This window comes from Coffea arabica, chromosome 7e (assembly GCF_036785885.1).
Source record: "Coffea arabica cultivar ET-39 chromosome 7e, Coffea Arabica ET-39 HiFi, whole genome shotgun sequence".
Taxonomy (NCBI): domain Eukaryota; kingdom Viridiplantae; phylum Streptophyta; class Magnoliopsida; order Gentianales; family Rubiaceae; genus Coffea; species Coffea arabica.
Genome location: NC_092323.1, coordinates 18,401,065 through 18,414,565, shown reverse-complemented (window position 1 = coordinate 18,414,565; position 13,501 = coordinate 18,401,065).

Sequence of the window (13,501 nt, the reverse complement as noted above, 5' to 3'; positions counted from 1 at the left end):
ATTTGTTAAAAAAATAGTATTTTATTCATTTTTAAAAATTAAATATTTATTTTTAAGCTCAATCTCGAACTCGAACTCAAATTTGATATTTTGAACTCGTCGAGTTCGACCTCAAGTTCAAGTTTCGTAAAGTTAACTTTAGGCTCGATTCGATTAGGTTAAAATTCAACTCGATTCAGTTCATTTGTACCCTTATGTTTGGTATACAAGAAATTATTAATATCTTTTGTGCTACTAATTCAATCCTCCGTGCTCCCTTATCCCTAAGGCTAACTACTTAGAATGTAGCTGAAAAAATAAAATATTGGATGAATGTTGTTCTGACACGGGTCGATACAAAACTATTGCTGTAAGCCGGCAGCAAACAATTATTATATTTTTTTTAAACAAATGACTGGCAGCGAGGTTGAAGTAAAATGTTGCCCAAGCAGCATCTGCAGAAGTAATAAAAAAAAAAAAAAAAAAGGCTGCCTTGGGTCAATAGGTAGATTCTAGCTTTGACTGGAATCTCAAAATTGAAAGATATGACCAACCTTTTTTTTTTTCTTGCAGTTTTAGTCCTCCTACTGGGCTATGTCAGCCCGGTAGAGGTGATTAAATTAGAAAAAAAAAAAAAAATTGCCTTTGTAATCTAGCCAAGACATGATGAAAATTGCGAATTCGAGGTGCTTGTCTTGATTTTTCCCACTTCACATTAAAAGAAGGAAAGTTCTGTTCTGATGCCCTTTGTCACGAGGAAATAAAGAAACGTCCTTAAGTTGGTTGAAAACTGAAAAGCAACACGGCAGTGTTCTTATTAATTTCTCCACATCTTAGTTTTGATATGCCTGCATAGAAACTCAAGAATTAATGAAAAGACTTTGTATTCATGTCTTCTGTTTTATATACTCATTTTTCTGCATCATCTTCAGAATTCATACGCGATAGTTAAGAGACAATCCAAAACAAAGTAAAAGTCAAACATCATAATTACACAGTAACTAAGAGAGAAACCAAAACAAAGAAAAAGTCATTGTACTTATATCTTTGCTTCACAAATTTCTGGCCACAATACCTCATTCACAAAGGGAAAACAAAGGGGTTCTTCATGTATTTCATTTTGAACATCGCCTTCAACACATTCAATTCACGAAACACTTTCCATAAAGTACTTATCCAAATCATGGGCCCTGCAGGAAAATTATATTACGATGTAGTGCAGCTTCAAAGTTTAGACCATTGATTGAGAAAAGGTTGGGAAAAAAATAAGGCTCATAAGAAATCATTTTTAAGTATATAATTGCTGCTAATATATTTATTTACAAATGTAGTATAACTATGTGATGTGATGGTATAACTAGAGATTGGCTTTTAGGTGGTGATTTTTTTTCTGGAGTAAACAAGTGGCTTAGGAACATTTTTATTTAGCAAAATGAGCAAAGGGGTTGTTTGGAATTTTTATTAATTTTGTTACTCAAACAACAAAAATAAGGAAGATAAGTGATATTAAGAGAAATCTCAAAGGAGGTTTACGGTATTATCCCTTATACTTAACTTTGAATGGCAAGACAATTATAAAAGCAAGCCGGTCAGATGTAACAAGTTGAGATATAAAATGGATGTCCCCTAAAATATGGGCGAATTGCTCAGATTATTGGCAAAAAAATAATAAGCTGGAAGAATATTGGTCTGACAAGGGTTGGGTATAAAACTACTATTGCCGAGCCAACTAAACCCATTGCATATATTTATTGGGGTTTTCCTTTTTAATGAGGCATCAGCCTGCATTATTGGAAAGTTAGAGAATTTAGGTTCCTGAAGAGGAAACTTTTGATAGATAAGCAACTCAATAAAAATGGAGCATATAAAATCATTTAAGAATATTTTTGGTTAACAAAAAGTGCAAAAGTGTAGTTCAGGATTTTTCAAGATTTTGTCTTAGTAGGTAAGTGGTATTTTTAAAATTTTAGGAGTAATAAGTGATATTAAAAGAAAGCCGAAGGGAGGTTTCTGATATTATTATCCCTTTTGCTTTAATTTTTTAGAGGTAGAATTTTTTGTTTTATTAAAAACTTATGCTACCTGACGGACTAAGCCTGGCAGTCTTTTTGGTTAAAAATTTTTCCAAAGTTGAAACGCAAGAAAAAGATCAAGACAGATTTGCTAAATCAATTATTTTTATCTTATATTAAACCCTAAGAAAAGGTTTTTTAAAGAAAAAACCTCATTCAATTTACAATAAGAAGCATTGTCCAAATCTTTTTGAAAAATAATCGTTGAAATTATTATGTATAAGTGTTGATTTTAAATTTTTTTTATAAAATTGACATTTATCTAAATAAAATATACCAATAAATTATAATTTCATAGTGGATTTTTAAAAGAATAGAAGTAAAAGTATATATGATAGTGGGTAGTTAAACATAAAAATAATTTTTAATATAACCTAAGAGGTTATAAATATAAATCTATTGCGCAATAAAAAATAAAAAGAAAAAAATAGAAAAGAAGAAAAATTTGATAGCGTGAAATGGTGAAATGATGAAATTTAAAAATAACGATAACCATTAAAATAATAGAAGTTTAAAATATGCTAAATAGCATATTGATAATATCAACGCCTAGGAATGTTCAAATTTAAAAAGAAGTGCATGAAATGATAATATTAACTCCCAGTGCACCTTTTGCCCTCGCCTTTATCACTTAGTGTTGTGGACGGACAACAAAATCTTTTAGGCCATCGTCTGCAGCGTTCACATAAAACTATAGGCTCCTGTGGTGCATTGATCGGAGACGCAAGATCTATGGGAAAAGCATCGAGTCCTATGTCCTCCTCATCGACCGACTCTACGGTCGTACTGCTATCATAATCATTTTGAGAACGATACGTGATAAAATCTCCTGACTAACCGTATCCAATAATAGATATAGGCTAGATCGACGTATGTACGACTGTAGATTACCGGAGACTGTAATAATTGAAAAGATCTAGAATAGGAGACGTACCATCCATTTCGCTAAGAAAACTAAATATTGGATGCAATTCAGGAGCAGAAGATGAGGCCAATGCAGTGGCAACATATCCAAATGGAGGGTGATAGGGTGCAATTTTATCATTTATTTTATTATTAATCTCCCCTATTACCTGACCAGATGTGAATTAATTATTGGATTTTACTCACTTCTAGTATTTTGCATCTATTTCAGGGAGTAGAATGAAAATATGATAAAAAGTGTCAATTTGATAGAAAAGAAGTCCAAGCCACAGAGTGACCCCAGGGGCAATTTTGGAAAAGAAGATATTACGCCCATTTTGGTAAATTCGGTGAAGGAAGGACGGTTGAAGGGCTTCTTCTTCCTGTTGGGAGCCGCCGCACTTAGAAGACTTAGTTAGTAATTAAATTGGAGAGGACTCCTTTTAGCTTTTGGGGAGAACTTTTCCCTTTTGGCTTCTTTTTTTACTTCCTACGCATGTCAGAGGGGAAGCTTAGCCTTTGACTTTTCCTTTCATCTTTAGTTGCTTTTCTTTTCTTTTCGGTAGGAGTAGACAAGGGATGAGTTAAATCCCTTTGTCTAGTCAAGGAACAACGGAGGCATTGAGTCGTCTAAAATTGTGAGATCGATTTAATTTCATCTTTTTCTTTTATTTATTGGTATTCGCATATTCCTTGATTGTAGTGCTTATGATTATTTAATTAATTGATTGTCTTGGACCCGTATAATTAGTTAATTTGGTAATCTATTGTCAATTAGAGCATTAAATTCATAATTGTTTAATTGCCTTGAAATAGTAACAACTGGCATGATTGGGTTTGTGTCAGGAGGATATGCGGGCTAATCTGAAATAACCCTGGTAGTGCGTTATTTGGTTAGAATAGAGCTCCTCTAATACGTAAGGCAATTGGGGAATTAAATCTTTTGGGCGTACTTAGGATTATTTCTCAATTAGGGCAGTGATTAACGGGTGTACCTTAATCACCGACACAGTAAGGAGAGGTTGACTGTTATCGCTTGTTTGGCAGTTATAACCTATTTATTGGTAAATAATTGGGATTGGCTTTGCATCGATGATCACTTAGGTGAACCATTGCTGAAATTATTTCTTGACTAGAGCCTTAATTATTATTCATTTGATTTTAGTAAATTGTTGTTTAATTTTTAGTAGTTTCTTAGATTTTATTTGAATTTCTTTGATTGTCACCTTCTGCATAAAAACACCCCCTTTGTTACTGTGAATTTGAAAAAAAACAGTTTCACCCAATTCCTGTGGATTCGACCCTACTTACCACTATTTACAAAAATTAACTTTATTTTACCACTATTGCACAGGATTTGACCCAGTCCCTTTGTTTTTTTTATCGTGCTTGTTGGGGTCTTCGTTGACTGTGCTTTGCTCGTTAATATTGGTGCCATTCAATTGCTTTGTGGGGTTCTTCTGCCGATTGCCTACGTGTGGATTTGTGTGGGATGTTTCATGAACCAATACCTAGACACATTGCCTACTAGTCGATGTTGCTATTGCTAATTTTCTGAACGTCTATTGCTGAATTTAGCATATTATTGGGACAATTGTTATGGTTTGACTGGTGGGGGCATTTGTTGCAATTTTAGAGTGCATTTGTTGAGATTGTGGATGGCCTCAGTTTGCTTGTTGACTGAATGAATTGGGCAGTCCTTCTTCTTATTGACGTGACTTTGCCAGTTTCCAGTTGTTGATAATAGTTTCTAGTTGTTGATTTTGGCGTGCAACTGTTGCTTTGTTGACCATATTTGGGCTTGGGTGGCCCTTGGGTGGCCCGTGTTTGCTTTTGATTGTTGAGTTGGGGAACACCAGTGACTATGGATTTGCATTTGTTGGTTGCTATCTTTGTTGGATATTCTGTCTTTTGTTGTTTGGGGTGATAATTGGCGAAAATGGTGAGTGGTGCCACTTACAAGCACAGGTTCACAACGTAGATGAGCGAATGATGAACATCGCCCACCAAGTGGCAAGGATCTCTCAGAACCTGGTCTCGTACCTTCACCACGTTGGTTTCCCTTTGCAGCTGCCAAATATCCCTTAGCCACTTGAGAGGGAAGTTTCATTGTTCTCGTTCCTTTAATTGCTTTATTTCTTCAATTGAGGACAATGTCGGATCTAGGTGTGGGGGGAGGGACAGCTGTGTTAGTTTTTCTAGTTTTTAGTTTTTAGATATTTTTCTTTTATTTTTAGTTTGTTATTTGTCTAGTTTTCGTTTACTTTTTGTCATTTATCTGTTTAGCTATCCTATGACTGCCAAGTTTGATGTTGGATTGTTGCCTCTATTTCTGCTATTGCCAAATTTTAATAATAAAAGTGTATCAAATTAATGTAAATGAGTCCAAAAACATCTCTTTGGTGAATATCGGTGATTGTTTTACTCTTATAATTTTTGGTAAACTTTTCTAGGCATAGGGAATGATTGTTGGCATTTTCATGAGAATTAGTCCGGTTATTAATCTTAATTCTCCATATTTGAAAATGAGACTAGCTGATGCAAATTTTCTTTTGGATTTTGTGTTATATTGAGTTTTTGTGTGAATAAGAGTTGACTATACTCTACTAGTCTTTACTACTAAGTAACCGGGGATCTTCACCTAAAGTGTCGATTCTCACGTCAAAAGTAGTAATTTCTATGAGTACGTGGTCACGTGGCGATAGAAGCTGAGTAACCGGGTTCTTTCATCTAACAAATGTCAGATTTCGCGTCAAAAGGCTCCAATGGCTAGCGACTAAGTCTTTTGTTATTACTGAGAAAACGAAAAAAAGAAAAAAGAAAAAAAAAGAGAAAAGTAGAAAAATGTGATAAAAAAGTGAAGGTTGTGTTAGTGTATAATAATAGTCAACTTACCGATTTATGAATTTAATGTTGAGATTTTGATTAATAATTGGACCATTTGCTGATAAATGTTGTGCGTCATTCCTTTTTCTTAGATTAGTTAATCTGAAATTGGAGGAGTTTGTAGTTTAGAAGCTAATCGGAGTGATGTTTCTTGGATCTTGATCACTGATACTTGATATATGTTTTTCTTGGTATCTTGGCAATTTGGTAGATGGAGCGATAGCCATTGTCAAATTTTGGTGTTTGTTTGTTATTCTTATGCTTGAGAACAAGCATGGTTTAGGTGTGGAGGGAATTGATAGGGTGCAATTTTATCATTTATTTTATTATTAATCTCCCTTATTACCTGACCAGATGTGGATTAATTATTAGATTTTACTCACTTCTGGTATTTTGCATCTATTTCAGGGAGTAGAATGAAAATATGATAAAAAGTGCCAATTTGATAGAAAAGAAGTCCAAACCACAGAGTGACCCCAGGGACAATTTTGGAAAAGAAGATATTACACCCATTTTGGTAAATTCGGTGAAGGAAGGACGGCTGAAGGGCTTCTTCTTCCTGTTGGGAGCCGCCGCACTTAGAGGACTTAGTTAGTAATTAAATAGGAGAGGACTCCTTCTAGCTTTTGGGGAGAACTTTTCCCTTTTGACTTCTTTTTTTACTTCCTACGCATGTCAGAGGGAAAGCTTAGCCTTTGACTTTTCCTTTCATTTTTAGTTGCTTTTCTTTTCTTTTCGTTAGGAGTAGACAAGGGATGAGTTAAATCCTTTTGTCTAGTCAAGGAACAATGGAGGCTTTGGGTCGCCTAAAATTGTGAGATCGATTTAATTTCATCTTTTTCTTTTATTTATTGGTATTCGCATATTCCTTGATTGTAGTGCTTATGATTATTTAATTAATTGATTGTTTTGGATCTGGATAATTAGTTAATTTGGTAATCTATTGTCAATTAGGGCATTAAATCCGTAATTGTTTAATTGCCTTGAAATAGTGACAACTGGTATGATTGAGTTTGTGTCAGGGGGATATGCGGGTTAATCTGAAATAACTCTGTTAGTACGTTATTTGGTTAGAATAGAGCTCCTCTAATACGTAAAGCAATTGGGGAATTAAATCTTATGGGCGTACCTAAAATTATTTCTCAATTAGGGCAGTGATTAGCGGGCGTACCTTAATCACCGACACAGTAAGGAGGGGTTGACTGTCATCGCTTATTTGGCAGTTATAACCTATTTATTGATAAATAATTGGGATTGGCTTTGCATCGATGATCAATTAGGTGAACCATTGCTGAAGTTATTTCTTGGCTAGAGCCTTAATTATTATTCATTTGATTTTAGTAAATTGTTATTTAATTTTTAGTAGTTTCTTAGATTTTATTTGAATTTCTTTGATTGTCACATTCTGCATAAAAACACCCCCTTTGTTACTGTGAATTTGAAAAGAAACAGTTTCACCCAATCTCTGTGGATATGACCGTACTTACCACTATTTACAAAAATTAACTTTAGTTGAGCAAGTTTTTATTATTGCACAGACTGACACCCTATTAATTTTTAGCGCCGTTGCCGGGGACTGTTAGCGGCTGGTAGGCGAGCTGGTTTGCATGGGGGAGGAAGCGGAGCGAGAAGTGATAGCAATTGGCGGACGCGGCATGCGGCTGCAGACGGAGAGAGAGATGCGAGGAGAGGGCAAAAATGGGGAGAGGCGAGCAAGCGAGAGGCGGCGATTGGCAGTCGGCTGCGGGCTGGATGCAGCGCGCGTCGTCGCTCAGCGTTGGTTGCGGGTAAAGGAGATGGCGACGGGCATGAGGTGTGCTCGGCCAAAGGAGAAGAAGAAATTGGGGAGAAGAAAGAAAGAAAGGAGAAATCAAGAAGAAGAAAGGAAAGAAAGAAAAAAAAATAGTATTTGTGTGTTTTTTTTTTTGCTTTTCCATTTTTTTTCTCTTTTTAGAATTTGTTTTTTTTACTGAAAGATTCTCTCTTTTTTTTAAAAAAAAAAAACTTCTTTTTTTTGAATTTTTTTTAATTAAATAAATTTTTTTTGTCCAAAATCATAATTTTTTTTATTATTATGGACAAAATTTATTTTCGAAATTCAAAAATAGAGATCAACAGAAAATCAATAACCGCTCTTGAGTTTTTTGAATACTCACCTTTCCCACGAACGTGACGTAGGCACGTCATGAAGGCACGGAATAAGTAGCTCTTCAGATGTCTCGACGTGGGCACGTCATGAGGGAAAGAACCCTTCTGACTGTGAACTCTCCATATGACTTGACGCGGGTGCGTCAAGTCGGAGAGACACATACGAATTATCAAAAACGAAAATTGAAACCAAAAATCAGTCAAATTCAAGAATAACATATTTAATCTAACAAATAAAATCGAACAAACAACTAAAAGAAATTGGGTTGCCTCCCAATGAGCGTCTTTCTTTAATGTATTGGACTAGACATTATCATGTTTTGTTCATGGAGGATAAAATCTTGTGACTCGTTTTAATATTTCATCCTCTATATAGTCCTGATAGCCCTCGTAAATAGAGTATTTCTTGAGCACACGAGCTACGGCCTTCTCTAGACTAATAAATGGCGCCAAATAAGTCAACGATAATTTGAATTCTCCATTCACTCCTCCCTCACTTGTATTTTTGATTCAAGATATCTTGCCATCGCCACTCTTAATTTATTCCTGTCCTGAAATTCAAAATTTTCTGGTATAATAAAATCAATTTCATTAACAAGAATTGAAAAATAAGAGTCAAGAGAATATTGATGAAGGAATGGATGAGATGTCACCGCATTTGAAGATTGTTCACTGGATTCATTTACTTGAACGAGTTGATACTGGGGTCTCATTTCTTGCACTTCAACTTCCTTTTCAACTGCAGCTTTAGATCTGTTTTCTTGAAACTCTTGCAGTTCCATGTTATTTGGCCGGATAATTGCACTCTCATCTTCCTCAAGGTTGATATTGGTTTGTGCGGGCAATTCTTCAAGGTGAGAAGCTAATCGCATTATCTTGGATGTCAATAGATGTACTTGATCCGTCAGGCTACTAATGCTCGCTTGTGTCTTCTGATGAAATCGATATGTATTAGTAGCGAATAATTCAATCATTTCCTGAAGTGACATACCTGACATGGATGATGGTTGTTGAGACCCTTGCTGTTGAAAACCCATTGGCCTGCTCACATAATTAAAATTGGAATCATTCCACCATCCTTGATCATATCTGTTTGAATAAGGGTCATACCACGTTTGATATTGAGGTGAAAAATCTCCAAAAGTATCAATTGGAACATTTAGATTATCTTGATATGCGGGGCATATGTCGGATGAATAACTTGAGGCAAAATAAGTTTCACAATTCGCAACAGCCCATTGATCATTAGAAAAAATACGAGTCTCATAACCCCATTCAGGAATAAAATCCAATCTATCATCAAAATATGGAATGTTAGCAGCCATAAACTATATAAAAAAAAGAGAGAAAAATAAATAAAAAATGAAAACAAGATGAATTCAAAAAGAAACAAATTAATCTGGTACCAGTCCCCGGCAACGGCGCCAAAAATTGACAGGGTGTCAGCCTGTATAATAATAAAAACCTGCTCAACTAAAGTTAATTTTTGTAAATAGTGGTAAGTAGGGTCGAATCCACAGGAATTGGGTGAAACTGTTTCTTTTCAAATTCACAGTAACAAAGGGGATGTTTTTATGCAGAATGTGACAATCAAAGAAATTCAAATAAAATCTAAAAATCAACTAAATATTAAATAACAATTTACTAAAATCAAATGAATAATAATTAAGGCTCTAGCCAAGAAATAACTTCAACAACAGTTCACCTAATTGATCATCGATGCAAAGCCAATCCCAATTATTTACCAATAAATAAGTTATAATTGCCAAATAAGCGATGACAGTCAACCCCTCCTTACTGTGTCGGTGATTAAGGTACGCCCGTTAATCACTGCCCTAATTGAGAAATAATTCTCGGTACGCCCATAAGATTTAATTCCCCAATTGCCTTACGTATTAGAGGAGCCATATTCTAACCAAATAACGCACTACCAGGGTTATTTCAGATTAGCCCGCATATCCCCCTGACACAAACCCAATAATGCCAGTTGTCACTATTCCAAGGCAATCAAACAATTAGGGATTTAATGCCCTAATTGACAATAGATTACCAAATTAACTAATTATCCGGATCGAAAACAATCAATTAATTAAATAATCATAAGCACTACAATCAAGAAATATGTGAATACCAATAAATAAAAGAAAAGGATGAAATTAAATCGATCTCACAATTTTAGGCGATCCAAATCCTCCGTTGTTCCTTGACTAGACAAAGGGATTTAACTCATCCCTTGTCTACTCCTACCGAAAAGAAAAGAAAAGCAACTAAAGATGAAAGGAAAAGTCAAAGGCTAAGCTTCCCCTCTGACATGCGTAGGAAGTAGAGGTGGCAAAATGGGCGGGAAGGGCGGGATTTGTTTGGGTTTGTGATGGAACCGAGTCATATGAGTTTGGACCCAACCTTACCCATATGTGTTTTGGGACTAACTTGGGCGGGATCACTTTGGGATGGGTTTAAATTGATCCCACCCAATACCCAAATCTATTTTTTACATATTTTTTTTTTCCTTTAATTCATTTTTATTTTTTATATAATTTTAATATTTTTGATTTATTAAATTTTTTTTAGTTTTATTAAATAAACATGCAAGTGCTTTATACTCAAGATTCCCATCAAAAATTGGATTAACAAATAAAGAAAAAAATAGATATACAGTCATATTCCAACATATATCAAGATGGCCAAGATACTTAAGGTGTTAAATATTTATTCTCATCATTGTCCAAAGATGACAGGTCTAAATTGACTGAAATGTTGAAAATTCTTGTGGATAATGACTAGGAAAACTACTAGATTATATTCTCTAGTATGACTATAAAAATTGCTAAAGATAGTTTTTGAATCTAAGACTCCGTTTGGATTGGTTATTTTTTCAAAAAATAAGTTTTTCAAATACAATGTTACAGTAATATACAATAACTCAAAAAACATCCCATCCATATTAGTATATTAAATATTTCAAAAAAAATTTAGAGTAAAAATTTTTCATATACACTGCTATAATAAAATATTTCAAAAATACCCCCCAAAAATAGCTAAACCAAACATAGCCCTTGTTATTTGAGCCTAATGGATACCCAAGTATTTCTCAAATATTCCCATCAATTAATGGGTACAATTGAGATTTGTCCCATTTTAAACCCAATATCAAAATCCAATACCCATCCCGCCCAAAGTCTCCATGGGTATGGGTAACCCATTAGGACTTGGAACAAATTGCCACCTCTAGTAGGAAGTAAAAAAAGAAGCCAAAAGGGAAAAGTTCTCCCCAAAAGTTAAAAGGAGTCCTCTCCTATTTAATTACTAACTAAGTCCTCTAAGTGCGGCGGCTCCCAACAGGAAAAAGAAGTCCTTCAGCCGTCCTTCCTTCACCGAATTTACCAAAATGGGCGTAATATCTTCTTTTTCAAAATTGCCCCTGGGGTCACTCTGTGGCTTGGACTTCTTTTCTATCAAATTGGCACTTTTTATCATATTTTCATTCTACTCCCTGAAATAGATGCAAAATACCAAAAGTGAGTAAAATTCAATAATTAATCCACATCTGGTCAGGTAATAGGGGAGATTAATAATAAAATAAATGATAAAATTACATCCTATCAATTCCACTCACACCTAAATCATGCTTGTTTTCAAACATAAGAATAGCAAACAAACACCAAAATTTGACATTGGCTATCGCTCCATTTATCAAATTGCCAAGATACCAAGAAAAACATATATCAAATATCAGTGATCAAGATCCAAGAAACATCACTCCGATTAGTTTCTAAACTACAAACTTCTCCAATTTCAGGTTAATTAATCTAAGAAAAAGGAATAACGCACAACATTTATCAGCAAATGGTTTAACTATTAACCAAAATCTCAACATTAAATTCATAAATCGGCAAGTTGACTATTATTATACACTAACACAACCTTTACTTTTTTATCACATTTTTCTACTTTTCTCTTTTTTTTCTCTTTTTTTTTTCATTTTCTCAATAGTAACAAAAAACTTAGTCGCTAGCCATTGGAGCCTTTTGATGCGAACTCTGACATTTGTTAGATGAAAGAACCCGGTTACTTAGCTTCTATCGCCACGTGACCACGTACTCATAGAAATTACTATTTTAGATGCGAGAATCGACACTTTAGGTGAAAATCCCCGGTTACTTAGTAGTAAAGACTAGTAGAGTATAGTTAACTTTTATTCACACAAAAACTCAATATAACACAAAATTCAAAAGAAAATTTGCACCAACTAGCCTCATTTTCAAACATGGAGAACTAAGGTTAATAACCGGACCAATTCTCATGAAAATACCAACAATCATTCCCTATACCTAGAAAAGTTCACCAAAAATTATAAGAGTAAAACAATCACCGATATTCACCAAAGAGATGTTTTTAGACTCATCCACATTAACTTGATACACTTTTATTATTAAAATTTGGCAATAACAGAAATAGAGACAAAAATCCAACATCAAACTTGGCAGTCATAGGATAGCTAGACAGATAAATGACAAAAAGTAAACGAAAACTAGACAAATAACAAACTAAAAATAAAAGAAAAATATCTAAAAACTAAAAACTAGAAAAACTAACACAGCTGTCCCTCCCCCCACACCTAGATCCGACATTGTCCTCAATTGAGTAAATAAAGCAATTAAAGCGAAGAGAACAATGAAACTTCCCTCTCAAGTGGCTAAGGGATATTTGGCAGCTGCAAAGGGAAACCAACGTGGTGAAGGTACGAGGCCAGGTTCTGAGATATCCTTGCCACTTGGTGGGCGATGTTCATCATTCGCTCATCTACGTTGTGAACCTGTGCTTGTAAGTGGCACCACTCACCATTTTCGCCAATTATCACCCCAAACAACAAAAAACAGAATATCCAACAAAGATAGCAACCAACAAACGCAAATCCATAGTCACTGGTGTTCCCCAACTCAACAATCAAAGCAAACACGGGCCACCCAAGCCCAAATATGGTCAACAAAGCAACAGTTGCACGCCAAAATCAACAACCAGAAACTATTATCAACAACTGGAAACTGGCAAAGTCACGTCAATAAGAAGAAGGACTGCCCAATTCATTCAGTCAACAAGCAAACTGAGGCCATCCACAATCTCAACAAATGCACTTTAAAATTGAAACAAATGCCCCCACCAGTCAAACCATAACAATTGTCCCAATAATATGCTAAATTCAGCAATAGACATTCAGAAAATTAGCAATAGCAACATCGACTAGTAGGCAATGTGTCTAGGTATTGGTTCATGAAACATCCCACACAAATTCACACGTAGGCAATCGGAATGGCACCAATATTAACAAGCAAAGCACAGTCAACGAAGACCCCAACAAGCACGATAAAAAAAAACAAAGGGACTGGGTCGAATCCTGTGCAATAGTGGTAAAATGAAGTTAATTTTTGTAAATAGTGGTAAGTAGGGTCGAATCCACAGGGATTGGGTGAAACTGTTTCTTTCTAAATTCACAGTAACAAAGGAGGTGTTTT